A 17492-nucleotide genomic window follows, 5' to 3' on the forward strand; every position below is an offset into this window, starting at 1 on the left:
AGCTTTTGATGAATGTTACATTTTTCTTCCCGTGAGTTACTTTTAGCTCTTTGAAATGAATGTCTAGTGGATATTTCGAGGTTGTTTGAACGGATGTGGTTCACTTATGTTATATAGAAACTGTCCGAAGATGTTGTAGTCAGCATGTTGTAGATTAGAAAATGACACACTAGGAGGTTTTGGAAGCTTGTTTGTGCTATCACTGCTGCTCCGTTGGGTTATTTTTTTGTTTAAGTATAGAGTAGAAACACAGCCAACCCACTGGATTGATGGCTGGTATCACTCTAAGCTGTTTTATGTAAATTAACCTTAACTAAAGGTTATATAGTGCACATTTAAAAGTACAGTATTCATAAGGTCAGTCGAAGTCTTTGCATAGAACATGCAGCATTCTCTGGCACATCTTTCTTTTATTTCAACAGATGATCAAGCGTTGTTTAAATATGTAATAATGCATTTTCCTGCTTGGTCTAAAACTGGGCTATGCAAAACTCCAAAAAAATCCTGAGCTGTAGCTGTATCGCGTCTAATGCTCTGTGGGATGCCAGAAAAATAGACTTCCAGTTTTGAAAGAAAAAAGAGAAGATTTCCTTTAAGATTGATTTTTTGTTTTATTTTGGTGTGATGCTTAGTGCAAAGTTGAGGATGTACATCTCTTTCTCAGTTGAATTCTCTCTCTGGTACTGACTCTGAAGACCTTCGCTAACTGACTGACAGACAGACTGAAGAAGCTTTGATAAAAACACAACTGGTTCTTTAGCTTTTAAGTCTCTCAGGGCACGGCAGCCAAAACACAGGAACCAATAACTGCAGCAATACGGCAGCCTTTTGAAGTAGTAGTTGATGCAGTGTGTGTGCATGTGTGTGAGAAAAGACCAACAAAAGAGACGAAAGTAAGCGAGGCAGTGAGAGTTGAATTGAAGGTTTGGGGAGTGATGTTGCAACATGAAGGTCACCGGCTTGAACCTCCCGTTGGGAATATAATGATAGGGGGAATAAATAAATTGTGTTTTTCCCGTCTTCAATCGCTGCCATTAATGTGCCGTTAAACGAGGAACTTAACCCCCTACTGCTCTAATTGAACTGCTCAATGGCCGAAAGTACAAGAGTGCGGCCACTCTCGGCAGCTCCTAGGTGTAACTAACCGGCCCCCTGCAACGGTTCCTCAGGCTTGTCCTGTAAATAATAAAACTCTTCCTGCCTGGTTTAAATTAAGGGCAACAGCAGCCCACTGGCAGGCAAGTACAGAGGCTCAGTGAGTCAGCAAATCACTGGGAAAGCACTGTCGATAGATTGGTGTTTCCTCTCAAGTTCTGATGTGTGTGGTCGTTGTAGTTCTTATTTATCTGCACCAGAAGGACATAGTTCAGATATGTGGGGGGGAAAGGTGTGAGAGGATATTGATGTTTTTCCTCCTTCTGTATCGCCTGGATCCATATTTGAATAATTCCTTTGTGTTTTGCAGTTCCTGCAACTAAAGATTTTTTTCATTATCTGTTGATTATTTCTGGATGAATCAATTAATTGCTTTGTCTATAAATTGCTACAAAAGGTTGAAAACTGCTCATGGAAGATAATACATGGGAATAGACTTCAGGAAACTCTTTTTTTTAATTATACACACCTTTTATTGAGAGAAGGTGGTCTTAAACTCTCTCAATCTATTAATGTTTTAAAGAAATTGGCACATAGCCACACGATTTCCAAGATCCTAAACCTTCAAAATATTTATTTTGTCCGACCAACTCTCCAAAACACAAATATAGTAAATGTATAATGAAATTAAACAGATGAACCAAGCAAATAAATGACTGAAGGGATTCTTTGATTATCACATCTGTGGCAATTATTTATCTGCTGATTGACTAATTGATTAATCAATGACTCGTTTCACTGTCACGATGCTGTGCTGTTCCCTGGTGACAGAGCCAAACAAGACCATCATGGAGGTGATGAGGACCCTCTGTGAGATTGACACATCTCATCACACGGCCCCTGCTCTGGTACTGCTTTAGGCTTTATTCGCTCCTCTCAGTGATTTCAGAATATGGTACACATGTGAACGGCAATGGTATGAATAGATGCTGTGTGTCTGTTGCTTACCTGCTGTCAGTGGTGTCGTGGTAATCTGGAGGATCGAAAGAAATGCCAGTGGGCTGGTAACAATTCAGCCTGATTACTGTCGGCTAACAAAGAGTATTGTGCTTTCTGCAGCCTGAGCCTCGTGCTCTCTGTCTCCACATACACACACGTCTGTTCGGTTAATGTCGCAATCACATCTATAGTATAGGAGTGGGAAAATGAGCTGCTCGTCCCCCGTTACCTTGGTTATCCTGGCTCTGTGCGGTAGCAGTCTACACATGATGTTTTAGATGGAGAGCAAAAAACAGAAAGAAGAGGATGGTGCCAAGAAAATACAGAAAAAGAACTTCGGCAGGCAGGCAAGTGCTCTAAAATAATGGATGTACGTGGAGGTGGGCAGTGCAAGTGTGAAATACTTGGTGTTAAAGCAGCATTAAGCTGCCAAGATGCAAACTTAACTGTCATGATTTGTCACATTTCATGTAAAGGCTTTCTCCACTTGTCATTTTTATCAATAGCTGTCCGCAGAGCCATCACGCTATCACATAAACAAGAGCTGGCATTGCAGGCATCCCTGAAATCTGTAATAAATAAGATTGTGGAGAGCAGTAACTCACTGGAACCACTCCTCTGTTTTTAAAAAGGACAGTATTTATTTGTCAAGATTTTCACGAGTTTACACGCAGTGTGATTTCTGAGGTCAGTTCAAATTTTTTTTCCCCAGGAACTAGAATATTCTCAACTGCTTTTCAGTTGAGAATAAATGTGTTCATTTCAAGTGAGGTCGAACACGGGCTGTTGTTTAGTTTCCGATTAACAGGCCTGGCTTTGGGATCCACTTCTTAACCATCTAATCATTTCTCCACCTGACTGAGTCCACCAATATCAGTGGTTTCAGAATATTGTACAAAAAAGAGCAACGTCTCTCTATATATGTAATGAATGTAAACTCTGTGTAGGAAGAGCTTTCAGGCCCGGAGGACGCTTTAGCTGTTCCCTCCTTTTACAGGCTCTCATCATCACCACTTTATGTGATCATTTATGTCCTGGGCTGCAAGTAAGTCCCACTCATCCGCCGCCTGCTGTACAACAAACTGCCGACATCATGAAGTAGACCCCAGACCCCCGTATGAACAGCTTTCCCAGATGTTTAACATGAACAGTCTTGGGGGAAAACAAGAGCAGCTCAGTGTGCAAATGTCCTCAGAATACTTTACAAGTACTAGCACACATCCGCGTGAATAGTAACCGTGTTAGCAATAAACCAATGAATGAATAAAAGAAACAACAAGCGTATAAATGATAACCTACAGGCATAAGTGGTCTTTGTTTATTGTGTGTGATTTTAAATGAAACATCGATCTACTCGCCAGGGATGAACCTTGCCATTAATATTGTTTTTGCATTCCAGTGTTTGTTATTGGCGACACTCTACTTCTACTTGTACCTCAGCCAGTATCGGCAATGTCCAAAATACATTCCACCCCAGTGGGACCAGCCCGACCAGTCCAACCTCTCCCCCTGTCTCCCTCCCTCTCTTTCAATCTTCCCCGGTCTCTGCCTCGTCCTGGCGCGCTATAATGCATGTCAGTGTGCAGCAGTCAGGAATAATCTACGGGAAGTCGGATGGTGTGCTGTGAGACGGGAGACACATTTAGGGAACACAGACCTGACGTGGAGAGAGGGCGTGTGGAAGCCCAGGAGAAGAACGGGGTTAGTTTGGAATGTTGTACTTCCATTAAAGAGGGACCGCTTTGGGGAATAAGAAATGTTGTTGGCTTTACCTCACCCCCCCCCCCCCAATATGCGCTCACTCATTCCCCGCCAACTTTGTTCATCTCGTCTTCTGACTCATACTTCTTGGTGCACTGGGGATGGAGGGGTGGGGGTTGGGGGGTCACAGTGCGTAGCGTAAGAACACGAACATGCTGAAATGCAAGGTTGTGAATTAAACATGCGTGTTCTTTCTGCTTTGGTGGGATGCTACCCTTGGTGTCTGTGTGTGGGTATGTGTGACTGTGTGTGTCCCGGTCTGGGATGTCCCATATCAGTAGGGGCCATTTGCCCAGGTTCTCTGCTGAGACGCTTTAATATTTAACACATGCTCCCTTCACCTGCTGTCGCTTGCAGAATATACAGTACACTGCTACGTCACTCACGAGAAGTTCTTCCCCATTTTCACCTCTAATTTCGTCTCCTCCGGCCCCGTGTCTCTGTCCTGTTTCCATCTTTCTCCCTCTCCCCCACATCTCCATCTCCACCGCCATCCCACGGTTGTTTTTCTACGGTAGCTCGGCTTGTGAGAGGAACTGTCAGCTATGTTAGAAGGCTTTGGGAGATCTTTGCTAGCCTTGAACCCCCATGACGCAAGATTAGATGGGTCTGTCTGCGAGAGAAAGAGAGGGCGGGAGGGAAAGAGGAAGTCGCTGGGTTAATATGGTTACTATGGTGACTAAACAAGACTACAGCATTTAGTACCGTTGTGCCTGCTGCTGAGGTTCTCTGGCTGCGTTTGCACTACAGGTGCTAATGCACAGTTCCATAGCTTAGCTTTACACCACACTCAACACAACCGACTTAAATCCATTGAGAGATCGTGTCCTTGTGACTTCGAAAGCAACTCCAACTTGGGGCTGATCAATGTATCAATATTAACTCATTGTTGGGATGTGAGACTAGGTATTGTCTTTAGATATCGTTATATCGCATAAGCGCCTTTTTTCCAGGCTGCATTACAGTAAAGTAATGTAATCTGAATTTACCAGACTTTTCTAGCTGTTCTATTATTATAATTAATTCATTAATAAGTTAGTCATTACATCCACATTACAGATGATTATTTATCAAAAATGTAATTGTGTAAATATTTTGTGAAAGCACTTATAGTCAACCCTACAATATCATCACAATATCAATATTGAGGTATTTGGTCAAAAATACTGTGATATTTGATTTTCTCCCTCCACACTAAGATGACTCATTTTAAAATGCTGTTTATTTTGTCAACTGTTTTTTGAGTTACTCTTAGTCCTGTGTCAAATTTCCCTGTTAGTTTTAATGATTTTTAGTCAACCTCATCCTGTTTTTTAAAATGTTAGTTGACTCAAAGTCTGGTTGTCTTGGTCTTATCTTAAAACCGCAACTATTTATTATAGTTTTAGTCAATGAAACCTTTTGACATTTTAGTATTTTAGTCATCAGATTATATTGAACATTGCAGTCAATCTAGTCCAGCCCAAATATCACCTTGTTCCTTTCTCCCAAGCCCTGTTGTCTTCATTGACAGAAAACAGGACTGCTGCTTGAAAACAATGTCAAAAAGAGAGATTTTGATTAAGTTTTATTTTTCAACTACATTTAATCTTGTCTTTTTTTCATCAACAATATTGCATGTTGATATCACAGTTAGTGTTTAATGACGTTGGTGCCATCTCGTCATCGTCATGGAAAAAAAGGTTGTTGACAAACACACTTAATCATAGTTTTCATTCATGAAATTATTACTGAGGGTGTGAAAGTGACTCCACACTAGTGTTTTTTTAAGGTTGTGCTTGTTAAGGTCTTTTTCCACACTACAACAACATTAACATAAAAATTATTCTTCGTCATATTACGGTCAACAAACCACAAAAATGTGCCATGTTGACAAACGTTGCCGTTTGTTGTACAATTGAGATATAACTTACTAACATGTAAACTTTAGAGAGGCATGTCTCTTGCCAAGAAATTGAAAAAGCGTTTTGTCCAAAAAGTCAAGCAATACCTATATCAAGGGATCAGTATTGACATTTGCGTTAATTGATCAAGCAGGCAACAGAAAGTTAACAGAAGCAGAAAGGACTATGCAGCACATGACCAGGGGCAGTATTGTTTTCCACAAGCTCTATTTTCTCTGTCCTTAAAGGTCAGCATAGTGTTGAAAGAGGGCCAAAATGTAAAACAACAGATTTGTTTTCAAATGTAGTCGACTTAGTGTGAACTTACTCTCCTACCGGTTAGTCGTTGAGCCTCTGTTGAGGAGGGTAAAATATGCTGAAAATAAATATAAAAACGCACCCATAGTGTGGGTCATATGGTGATTACCCTCAAAACAGCCTGACAAAAAAGACAAATAAATATGTAGACACTGCCAATGAATCCCTATATAGCATTGTACTGTGTCAAACATCAACATTAATAAATAAATGGATCAAAGTGTATTTCATTTTACAGTATTTGTCAGAAATTAAACTTGACGCTAATGCAATTCTGATGGTGAGATCTTTCGCTAAAAATATCTCATGTGTATATAAAGATGAGTTGCATCGATAAATATGAATATATTTAAGAAAGGGACAGAAAAGGAATCTTAAAATATCTGATTTACATACAATTTTATTTCCATAATATACAGTATATCCAATCTGTTCCACATGTGAGCTAATAATGGGGTTACTTTTAACCAGGAAGTGTAAATGAAGCCGTCGTGGATGTCACGCAAACGAAACTCTGAAAAGTCACAGAAACACACACAAGTTTTAAGATGTTAAATACTAGATTGATAATTAGATCTACAGAAGAGAAATATGTATCTTTGGATTTTGGGTGAACTGTCCCTTTAATTCTTCATCGGTTATGACTTTGGCTGTAACACTTGGCACTGTGTGGTGGTTACCATTCACAAGGAAAGAAAAGATTCATCGATTCATCACTCCTAATCACGTTGTCTTGTCTTGGAGTTGTTTTTGTCTTTGGAAGGCAATTTAAATATTCGCTGAAGTTTTGGCTTTTTTAACTTGCTTTTCCGTGCTTTTAATCTTTGGACAGTGATGTTCACTCTACTTTTGGCTTGGAGACAACCCCCTCCACTTCTCAGCACACTTCACTTCTTTCACTTTGTGTCAGTTGTCTGTTGATGAAGTTTTTTTTGAAAGTTTCCCTCTTGTCTTTCACATCAACCGTGGTCGCTAACACAGCTTATCTGTTTTACATGTTCCTTACTTTTCTAATGCTGAATTACAGTTGTACACTTGACAGCAGGAAACATTTTGCTTAACCACCTCACAGATGATTGACAAGACCTAACAGGTTAATTAAAGTTCAAACTTGAGATTTTTGATTTTGTGCGCCTCCTTTGACAAGATTACTGCTCTAAAAAGGTTTTAAAAAAGATCCAGTTTTTTAAGTAAATGATTCAATCGTGTTTCACTGTGAGCTACTGAGGAGTAATAAAAAAAAAAGAACAATTCTGGTCTCTAGGTTTGCATTGTGGTTTCATGGCTCTGGAGAGCCCTGGCAAAGTGCACTTTATACTCGTATGTTTTAATTTGCTGCAATCGTCTTTGCTGTAATCTCTGAAGTGGTTTTCATTGTCATAGTACAACAGCTATTACTGAAATGTTGATGATAACAGAGAAGAAAATCTTTTTTTTTTTTTTAAAGAAGAAGAGACGTGTCTACATACCCTTCTCAAGCCTACGATAGGAAATCCAGTTTTTTGTTTTCTGAGACATTCGTAGCTGTAGACAGGATGCACAAAGTGCTTCACATCATACTTCAATGCTGCTGAACGGATCACCGTCTTGGAGGATGAGAGAGCAAAGGCTTCTCCAGGCAAAATCCCACCACCCAGCTCTCACTCTGCACATACCCTGTAGCACATTATTGCTTTAAGGGAAAATAATTTGCATCAAATTATGTGGACAAGGGCCAATGCAATCCATCAGAGCTGTTACCACTGTGGTGCCTATTGCAGCACCAGACACATCACACTTTACCTGCACAAAGAGCCTGTCCTGTCTCTGTGCCTCTAGCAGTTTATTGGATGCAAAATGATCAACACCAGGCCAATTTGGAAAATGATTGTATTTACCTGGCCGTCAGTGTAAGCTGGCGCTCATGTCCAATAGAGAGCATGTATTTCTGTTTGTCTGGCACATATGCAAACACAATTGGTTATGCATGCTTTGCAACCAAACAATGGTTGCTATTTGTGCGTTGTGGGCTATCGTGTGTCAGCGGTTTGTAGCAATTAGAACAACATTAAATTACCAATTACAATGTTGGCCATACACAACTAATGTTATAGGCTATACATGCACAGCATTACAGCACTTAGTGGTCAACTGCTTTGAAGCAGGGCCACACCAGTATTTAATATGGTGAAATTCCAAAAGTCCGACATTTTAGTTAACAAGCTTTGTTGCACCATCTACTCGTATTTAATCTTCTCTGTCGAAATATAAACTGAAGTGGATTGGTTTTAAGTTTTTATTTGTCATATGCACAGCTACAATTGAGCAGTCGTTGGTAGTGAATATTAATCAAATTTATTTATTTGTGTAGCCCAATATCACAAATCCCAAATTTTCCTTGGAGGGCTTTACAATCTGTGCAGAAATGATTGTTCTCCAACAATGCTACTACAGTTAAAATATTGTAATAAAATATAATAGATTTGAAATAGGATAACATAAAATAAATACAATCTAAAATGCAATAAGAAAAACTGTTGTGTGCAGGTATAAACTGTTTGAAGAGAGTTATGAGACAGGAGTCAATGGTACAAATAGGTCCTTTGAATAAAGTGTGTCAACATATTGTCCTGTTAGCGACTAAGCTAATGAGTTTGCTAAAGTTTGCTAGCTCGGAGAGATTTTATTCCATTTCAATAATTCTTTATTGCATTAGTGTACAACCCGGAGAACAAAAGCTAGAGCTATTGTGACTGACTAGAGTTAGTATATTCTCAGCTGGGTACAAATTGGCAGTCAGCTCGCTAGCTACAGAGGATAACCAACAAGCCCTGCGAGTAGTCCCTACTTCACTAACTTCTAGAACATGTTTCGTAAAGACTTCTTTTCAGGCCCTTCTGGTTCTTGTTCTTATTGGGTTGTTTTACGTAAGCCACCCATTGTGACACAAAACCACTCTCCCTATGCACTGCTGTTGGATTCACAATCCAAAAACCAAATCAGCCTATGGTGAAACTCTCAGCATCCTAGTGAGTTGGTTTTCTGTTGACAACTGGAGCCAAAATCAGTCAGTCACAGCTGATGTCCGACAGCTCAGTCTTCACGGTCCTGGCTAGCGGTGCTGCCGCCCAATCACAACAGCCTAAGCCTCTGCTTTATTCCATCAGTGGTGATGCTGGCTCAAACAAGTCAGCTTTGACACTGACAACCAGTGGCGTTCATGGGGGCAGGAATGGGTTGCCCTTTTTCCTCTTGGGTGCAAATTGCCCTTTTCAACCTGGCAATCAAAACTATGCAGGCCCTGCCCTGGCCCTTTCATAGGGCATGACCTTCTCTGGCTCAGCGTTAGAGTTAGGGCTTTTATATCTTTTTTTTTTGCCCATTCCCCTGAAAACTGCCTGTGCATAACACTGCTGACAACATGTAATCAAATGTGAAATAATCCACAGAGTCATCCTTGTGTGCCTGTAGTGAGAAGCCATTTTGGCTGTCAGAAATGCCGACGTCAACTCGAGTGCCCTTAGTTCATCAGAGTTTCAGGGTGGGAATCAAATGTTATCTCAAACACACTTCCCCCGCAGTTCTTTCACCATCCACTGAAGTCAAAGTGTGTCTCCGGATTTGAACTGCTCTGCTGCATCTGGCCCCAGTGATAACAGGCAAAAAGACACGTCTCCTCTTCAACTTGTATATGCAGCTGAAAATCAGCAAAATGATAAAGAGTGCAGGAAGCTTGCTTCTGATATATTTACTGTCACTATAAAGTCGAGCACAACTTCAGTATAGGTATGCTAAGTGTTGTGACTTTTATTTATTAGTTTGAACCTGCGCATCACTGTTAAATTAGTGTGAATATAAATCAGAGACAGACCAATGGCCAAGAACGAAACAGAAAGGTTAATACTGAATACTGCTTTTGGATTATCAATGCAATGACACTTATGGGAGGAACCAGAGGATTATTCATTTTGTTGACATACACATATTCTGACAGTTAGAAGCCTTGACTGGGAAGCAAAAGTGTCTGGAAGAGATGTCCAGATTTAAAATGAGATTTGATCAGATTCATGATGAGATGAGTCACCTTGATGTAACAAACACCAAATTAAATAAAACTTCACTGAAGTAAAACTCATTTCACACATCAAGACAGTTATTAACACTTGAGACCATGTCGAACTTTTTTGTGTGGCTTATTGTCCGAGTGTGTTTTGTCAAAACATTTTAATTGGAAGGTAAAGCAACAAATGCCTCTGTCGAGAATGGAAAACATTCACGACAGTGTAATGGCAGTTGTGCAAAAGTCTGTTTATGTGTCTCCACGTTCTGTTTAACTGCCGGTGTTGGCAGCGAGACTCACTTATTGTTGTTTGCTTGTTGGGAACGGCTGCTGGAGATGTCAATCTCTCCTCGGCAGAGCTGCTGCAGCTGTTCGGCACACATCACGGCCGGTGTTGGTGCGTCGTGTTGTCAGTCTGTGCCGTGCGATAGAGCAGCAGGATGTCGCTATCAGCCAACAGGTCCCTCTGCCTCTCGCACAATGAGAAAATTACCTTCGCTGGACCTGCTGTCTTTGCACCTGCGTTTGCGAGTGTGGTTACGAGAAAGTGCGTAAGTACGCGCTAGTGTTCAAGAATCACTCAGCAATCTAGTTCAGTCAACCTCAAACACGGCACACTTCGGTAGTGGTCCTACACAAACCAGCCTTCTATGTTATTATATCTTTCTTCATTTTGCTTCTCCTCCCCTGCATCACTCTCTTTTATCCTTTTATTTTACAGTCATCCTCCATGTCTTTTCTTCACTCCCTATTCTTCTCGTCACCTCTTGCCAACCTATCCCCTTTCCTTTTTTCTTGTCATCCCCCTGCTCTCCTCCTTCTCTCACGCCCCAGTTGGGGAGCACAATGAGATGGCAATGGCATGGCTGTAGTGTGTGTGTGTGTGTGTGTGTGTGTGTGTTTTGTCTGTGTGATGCCACACTACAGCAGCTCTATAGTAGCTCTCTCTTTTTTAATCCCTGTGCTCACGGACCACACTGCTATTTTAAGATTCTATAAACCTTTTCAAAGAAGCTTCAAGGGGAAAGCTTCGCCATGTACTGTGTACTGAGTTTGTGTTTGTGTGTTTGGGAAGAAAGAGAGTGTGTGTGAGGGAGTGCGTTGGTAAGTTTGCATGTGTGTGTTTCAGACCAGCTGATAACTCTTATCAGCTATATGGTTCAGGTTAGAAATATTCCCAGAAGAACATGCATGCATTTAAATCCTATTTTGCTATAGAAAAATTGTATAGCTGGCAAACAAAAGTCCCCTTTGACTTCACTGGTTTAAATTTAAATCTATTTGTGGATTTGCTCTGTATAATCTTTTTTTTTTCCAGAGACTATTCTCAGCTTTCACCTGTACATTTGCCTTTCTGCCAGGTTCAGTGACATACATTTTAGAATCTCAAGGAAAAACTCAAGTCAAATATTTAGAGGCACAGCTGATGTCATGTTAATAAAACAGGCAGGATCTCCAGACAATAAACAGACAATAAACCTGGCAGTAAACCTGGCGCAAAGTTTATTGCATGCTCATTATTGAGACTGCAATATCTCCAGTGCTGAACTGTCTGATCTCCCGTCTTCCATCATATATTAATCTGTTAGTTGCACAGAGGAGCTACACTGTATTCTGTCTATGCTGTAGCACTTGGTCTTCCATTTCTGAGTCAATTGTCCCTTTTAGACTATTAACACATGAGTAGAGAAGCCTGGACTCCTTGGAGGGAAAGGTGTGATACAGGGAAAAATACTTAATGGACTGCTGGAGAACATCAGAAGAGATTTCTGACTTAATTTCCGAGTAAAAACCCAAGGGCTTCAACAAGTCCTCAGGCCTCAAAATATGTTGTTGGATGATCTGCTGCCTCTCTGTTAACTGCATAGTTACGGCTAGGGATGACGGCAAATTAATTATTCTTTAAGTAGCATTAATTGAGTCCACTTTTGGGCATTAGAGCAAGCTGTAAACACAACCCTGGCATTTGATCACCTAATAAAGTTGCTATAGCAAATGTGTTAGCAAACAGCTGCCTATTTTAACATCCAGCAGGCACAGAACTACATCAGCATTCATTTTGATTTATGTTTGTTGCAACCCGACAAATATAAATCCAATATTTACTCTCCTTTTATCTCTGTTTTGATCTCCCCTACCAACTCTCGAGGGAAACACCTGGCTCTTGAGCTTGCTAGGTCTTCGACTGTGCTCCGGACCGATACGTGCGTTATCTCTCGGTGGCTTTAGCAGAACGTTGTTTTTTTTTTGCTGAAAACAGCTGCCGGCTTCAGCCGGAAATGAGGTTGATGAGAGCAGTGAGAGTGAACCAAAAGTTGCGGGGCGTAGAACCAAAACAAGGAGCTAAATCATTCCCTCGTGCAGAAGGAAAGTGCAGAGTGAGGGGTAGTTCTCTGTGGGTTTGTCATTTGACTCATTGTTATAAAATATTGATCAGTGCAGCATTACGGTTAAAGGTATTCTAAATCACTTAGTTAAAAAGATTGCTTCAAGGAAATCAATGTTCACTGTTGACCTTTAATTAAAAGGAACAACACCACAATGATAACATAGTAAATGTCCTGTGTTCTGAATGTAACCTAAGTAAATACAGAAGTATTATCAGCTAAATGTACAGTATCAAAAGTGAAAGCACTAATTATGCAACCTTCTCCTCTTAGTGTTACACAGTATATATTGTAATCTTGGATTATTAAAACTCATTTACATGTGCACATCATTTTAATGTTGTAGCTGGTTAAGGTTTTACATACAGCTTCTTTAATCTATAATATTGTCATATTTAATTATATTTCGTGAGAAAATAATACAGTGTATTTTTTGTATATTACATTACATTCATTTACCGGACATCACAATCACCATGGGTTGACGAAACGTTTTGGATTTTGGGTCATATGCAGGAAAATATATGTCGTCACAGGACAAACAATAGTAAATGCTTAGTTTTCAGCCAGTTACAAAAGTTACATAAAGCTGTGTTTCTAAACACAAAAATATAAAAGCCAAATAATGGTTATTAAAAATATGCTCAATCAATATTCTATTTTTTTTCTAGCCCCTGTCCACCATTTAAAAATGGGCAGTCGGCTGCGGTTGGCCCGTTACTGTAGTCTGGCCACTCCAGACAGTTGAGGAGCAATTTGGGGTTCAGTGTCTCGCTCAAAGATACTTTAACTTAGGCGGAGCAGGGAATCGAACCACCCTACGATTGGTTGCTCTGCCGCCTTATACAGCTGTGATATATAAATGTGTAATGTCACCTGTAATTCTAGCAGTTATATGTATGAACAGTATGATGTTTGCCTCTAAAGAGTAGTAGCATACTGTAGCAGAAAAAGGAAAAACGTCAGTAAAAGCATGTGAATACTTTAGCACTGAACATGAACACGGTCTGTTTTAAGCTGTTTAAACAAATAACCAGTGCTGTTTTCAGGACTGGACGGTCTCGTGGGTCCTGTTCCACGCTGATAAATGCGTCTTGCCCTTCTTCCTCAGACTGGCACCAATGTTTGCTGTACCAATGGCCCCTACATTTTTATTTCACTGGAAGATTCTGCTGTCCCGAGCCGCTTTGAGCTCTTTCTTTCTCCTAGATCAAATCTACAACCTGCCTCTTGACATTATCCCCACAAGCCTCCTTCAGGGGTTTCTTGATATTGTCGGTCCAAGTGTCATCTCCACTGCAAATAGCTCCACGGCCATCGGGGCTGTTTCACCCTGCTTCGTGCACGCAATGGTCCTGCCTCTTGTCGAGATTATACAAGTTTCAGCAGTTTCAGACCCATTTCCATTATTGCTTCAGACCCATTTCCATTATTGCTGTTTTTTTATCTGTCTAGTTTTCAGGAGTTGGCTCATTTGAGACAACCTCTTTTTGACTCGGTTCTGTCTGTGCTGTTCTTTTCCTCATAATCTTCAAGGCTGCCTTCAATATGGTAAATAATGCCAGTATAATTGACTGTCTGGAGCATAGAGTTGGTGTAAACAGCACTGTCCTGGCTTAGCTCATGTCATAACATCATAACTGAGCAGAAGAACCATTTAGGCCATATTTCATCTGCAGTGTCTAAGATCTCTCATGGAGTCCCCCAGGGTTCAATTCCAAATAAATTTCTCTTCTGCCTTAGTTTGCTGCACCACTGAGTCATATTATTGAGACTTACATTTCCTCTCATTGTTCTGCAGACAACACACAGCCGCATGTCCTGCTAAAGCCCACTCATCTGTAAGATTAAAAAAACCTTCTTTATGACAATATGTAAATGTTAACTGACCCAAAACGTTTTTCCAGAAGATTAAGAGTGAACATCAAGGTTTTTGAATCCCTCATGTCTACCTTAGTTCTTCATCTAAAAATACCTTTGCCCATGTAGCCAGCTGTGCCAAAACTCAAAACTATAGAGCCCTAAAGCTGGAATCTGTAACTTTCCACATGTTGTCATCGTCTCCAGTGTCAAGAGGGAATTGAAATGATGTTTAAACTACAACAAAGACGGTTGAATTGTTATGGACGGTGCTGTGGAAGGCTTTTATTTAATCAGCCAATGAACCAGGAAAATACACCAGCTCTTCATACTCAATTTAACAGCAGAGTCGGGAGATAATGTCCGACTAAGTTAATTAAAGTCAAACTTCAGTAATCCCAGTGGGGAGATTTGTCCTTTGCATTTGACCTGAATGTTGAAGAGGAGCCGGCAGCTACTGAACAGCGGCCAACTCCAAACAGAAAGACCTTCCTCCTGTGAAGAGACAAATGATCCCCTGTGCTGTGTATGGTAAATACTGCACAGACCATATTTAATAACAATAAATTAATTTACAAATTGTATGGATGACTACTTTATATTTAAAAAAATGTTGATTGAGGAATGGAAGCTGTTGTTTTAGCTTATTCTTATTAGCTGCTAGATCTAATTAGATTTCCACATCTACTAATATTGACATTGATCCCCTCCACGCATGTTTTACAACTTGCATATAAATACTCTTGTTTGAGTAATTAAGAGAGATTAGAGTCTGAAATTGGTTTTCCACAAAAAAGTTAAGCATTCTTAGTAGATGTCTACTCCTTCTCCCTCATTGAAAAATCTATGCATATGCAAATGTTGTTCGTTTTTCATTGTCAGTGTATGTGCACTGGAGGCTTCAAGTTTCCACATCACACTTCTGTATGTTGCACATCTTCCAAGTTGTGATGTTACACAATCCGTAACACATCTTAAGCTCAAGTTCACGGTGAGCACAGAGAAACTTTCTCTTCAGGAGATGAATGTGACAACAGCCTTCTAGTGTCAAACTTTGCACATACATCATTCTGCACATTGAAGGTCAGACATCCAAGTGAGGTAATTATACGCAGAACACGTTTTTTTAAGTGGAGGGGGACTTTCATTTTCACTTTATTGATCCTCTTGAGGAAATTTGCCCTCTGCATTTGACCCATCGAACCTTTTTAAGAGCGGTTAGGATCTTAAGCGCAACGTCTGCACTCCCGTCTTTAGTTATTGACATTGCATTTTATACATTTACCCGCAGGATTAGTGTAAATTCTTGCGCATTTGGAACGGTCTGTCCTCCATGGCCACCACTCTGCTAATAGAACATTGCTGTCAAAGTTACAAATGTATCCAGAGAGGTGGACCACATTTGCCACATATGCCATAGTACAGATGGGGTGCGAAAGACATTCTGTTGTTTGTAAATGGGTTTCCCCTCCTTTAGACGTTGGTGCCTCTGCAGCTAGAGCCCTTAGTTCTGTCAGAAGTAGCCTTTTCAATTTTCCAAACTCAAGGAGGAGACATCTTTATTGTTGCTCTCTCTAGATTATTGAAATATTCTGTTATATTGGGATCAACCCTTTCATCTATATAAAAAATAGCGTTTTTGCTCTGTTTAATGTGTAGATGTGTAAATTAATGTGTGCTTGTGTGTTCTCTGCACCAGCAGAAAACCAGCATTGCTGATTGCATACCACTCACACATCAGAATAAAGAATTGAATAGCCTTTTAACATTAGACCAACCCTTCGACATATTCCTAAGCCTCAGTTGTGGATTGTTATGATAATGATAGTAATAAAGGCTGATGATGACTATGATGACAGTGACAATGATAACTATGACAATCATGCGTATGATGATGAGTAGTGGAGTTCCTGTGAAGACCAGGGAGCCCGGGTGTATTATTTTAATCTCTGCTGTGATGTCATAGTCATCACAGCAGCATGGAGGTTGTTTTCTGTAATTAGATTTTTTCATTAAAAAAGATTTTATGTATCTCTATGCAATATTCATATTATATGGGAACATACTAATAAACAGTAAACACAGGTACAGAAAAACATCATCAACATTAATAATGTAAACATCTGCTGTATAATTAAAGTGTCTCGTCTCTGAAAAACAACCCGGCTGTTCACTGCAGTGTTTGTCTGCATTGTCTGATTCACATCCAAAATGTTACCAATAATGTAGAATTCATTTTATTTCCGTGTTATTGTTTGAATATATTCTCTGTGATTCGGTTCAAGAAACATTTGTTTTTCTGTTAACATATGCTCAGTATCGCAGATGAAAAACATCATTCCCCAAAGCATCAGTGTTGGGTAATGCTGTTCATCCCAAGTAAGTTGTTAGACGGTGATTTGGGGAAATAAATCAAGGCAAACCATTAACACAAATATATGATAAACAAGTAACCGAATAGTAATTCATAGTACCTTCTGTCCTTTATTCTAACGGTGTAATTTTAGAGTTAACACAGACGCGCACGGTCATAGGATGCAGTTTTGATTGCTATCCACATGACCTTTGGCATAAAAACATTGGCTATTTCTATATAGTTATTCTTAATGCCTGTTATCGGTGCCACCATTCATGCAGGTTCACCAGAACCTCGACCAGCCCGCCGCGGACCGTCCCAGAGCACTACCACATTTGTCCACAGGGACCACCAAAATCAACACAAAATGAAAGTTCCTTGTAGTAACCTTAACACAGTGCATAAATACGAGTAAACATGAACAACTCTTTCCCAAATCCAAAAACTAAAGTGGTAAAAATCTAATTTGTGATGTCATCAGGTATAAAGTGTGGAACTGCTCCATAGTCAATAACTTTGGGAAAATGTTATGGATGACACTGAGGGCTCCCAGGGGAATGTTCTGGGTATTAAGGGTACATTTCCTGCTTCACAACTGAGAACACTACAGTAGAAAAAAGCTCAAGAAAACAAACGTTCAGTGGTCCCACAAAATCAGTCGCCCAATCATTGTCTATGCAGCTCTAGACTTTACACCTGATGACATTATCTGGTTTCAGGCTTTGACAAAAGAGTAGCTTTAGTTTACAAATATGAATTGACCTTTCCTCTGCGATGAAAACAACATATTGGAA

The 17492-nt window shown here is 40.1% G+C and overlaps 1 protein-coding gene across 2 annotated transcripts in view; it reads left to right on the plus strand.

Annotated features, from left to right (window-relative positions):
- Window positions 1-17492, plus strand: part of grin2ab (glutamate receptor, ionotropic, N-methyl D-aspartate 2A, b) — a 113628-nt gene that overhangs the window by 43045 nt on the left and 53091 nt on the right. The window lies entirely within an intron of this gene.

The sequence above is a fragment of the Anarrhichthys ocellatus genome, unplaced genomic scaffold (genome assembly GCF_004355925.1).
Source record: "Anarrhichthys ocellatus isolate YVR2014 unplaced genomic scaffold, GSC_Weel_1.0 scaffold28, whole genome shotgun sequence".
NCBI classification, from domain to species: Eukaryota; Metazoa; Chordata; class Actinopteri; order Perciformes; family Anarhichadidae; genus Anarrhichthys; species Anarrhichthys ocellatus.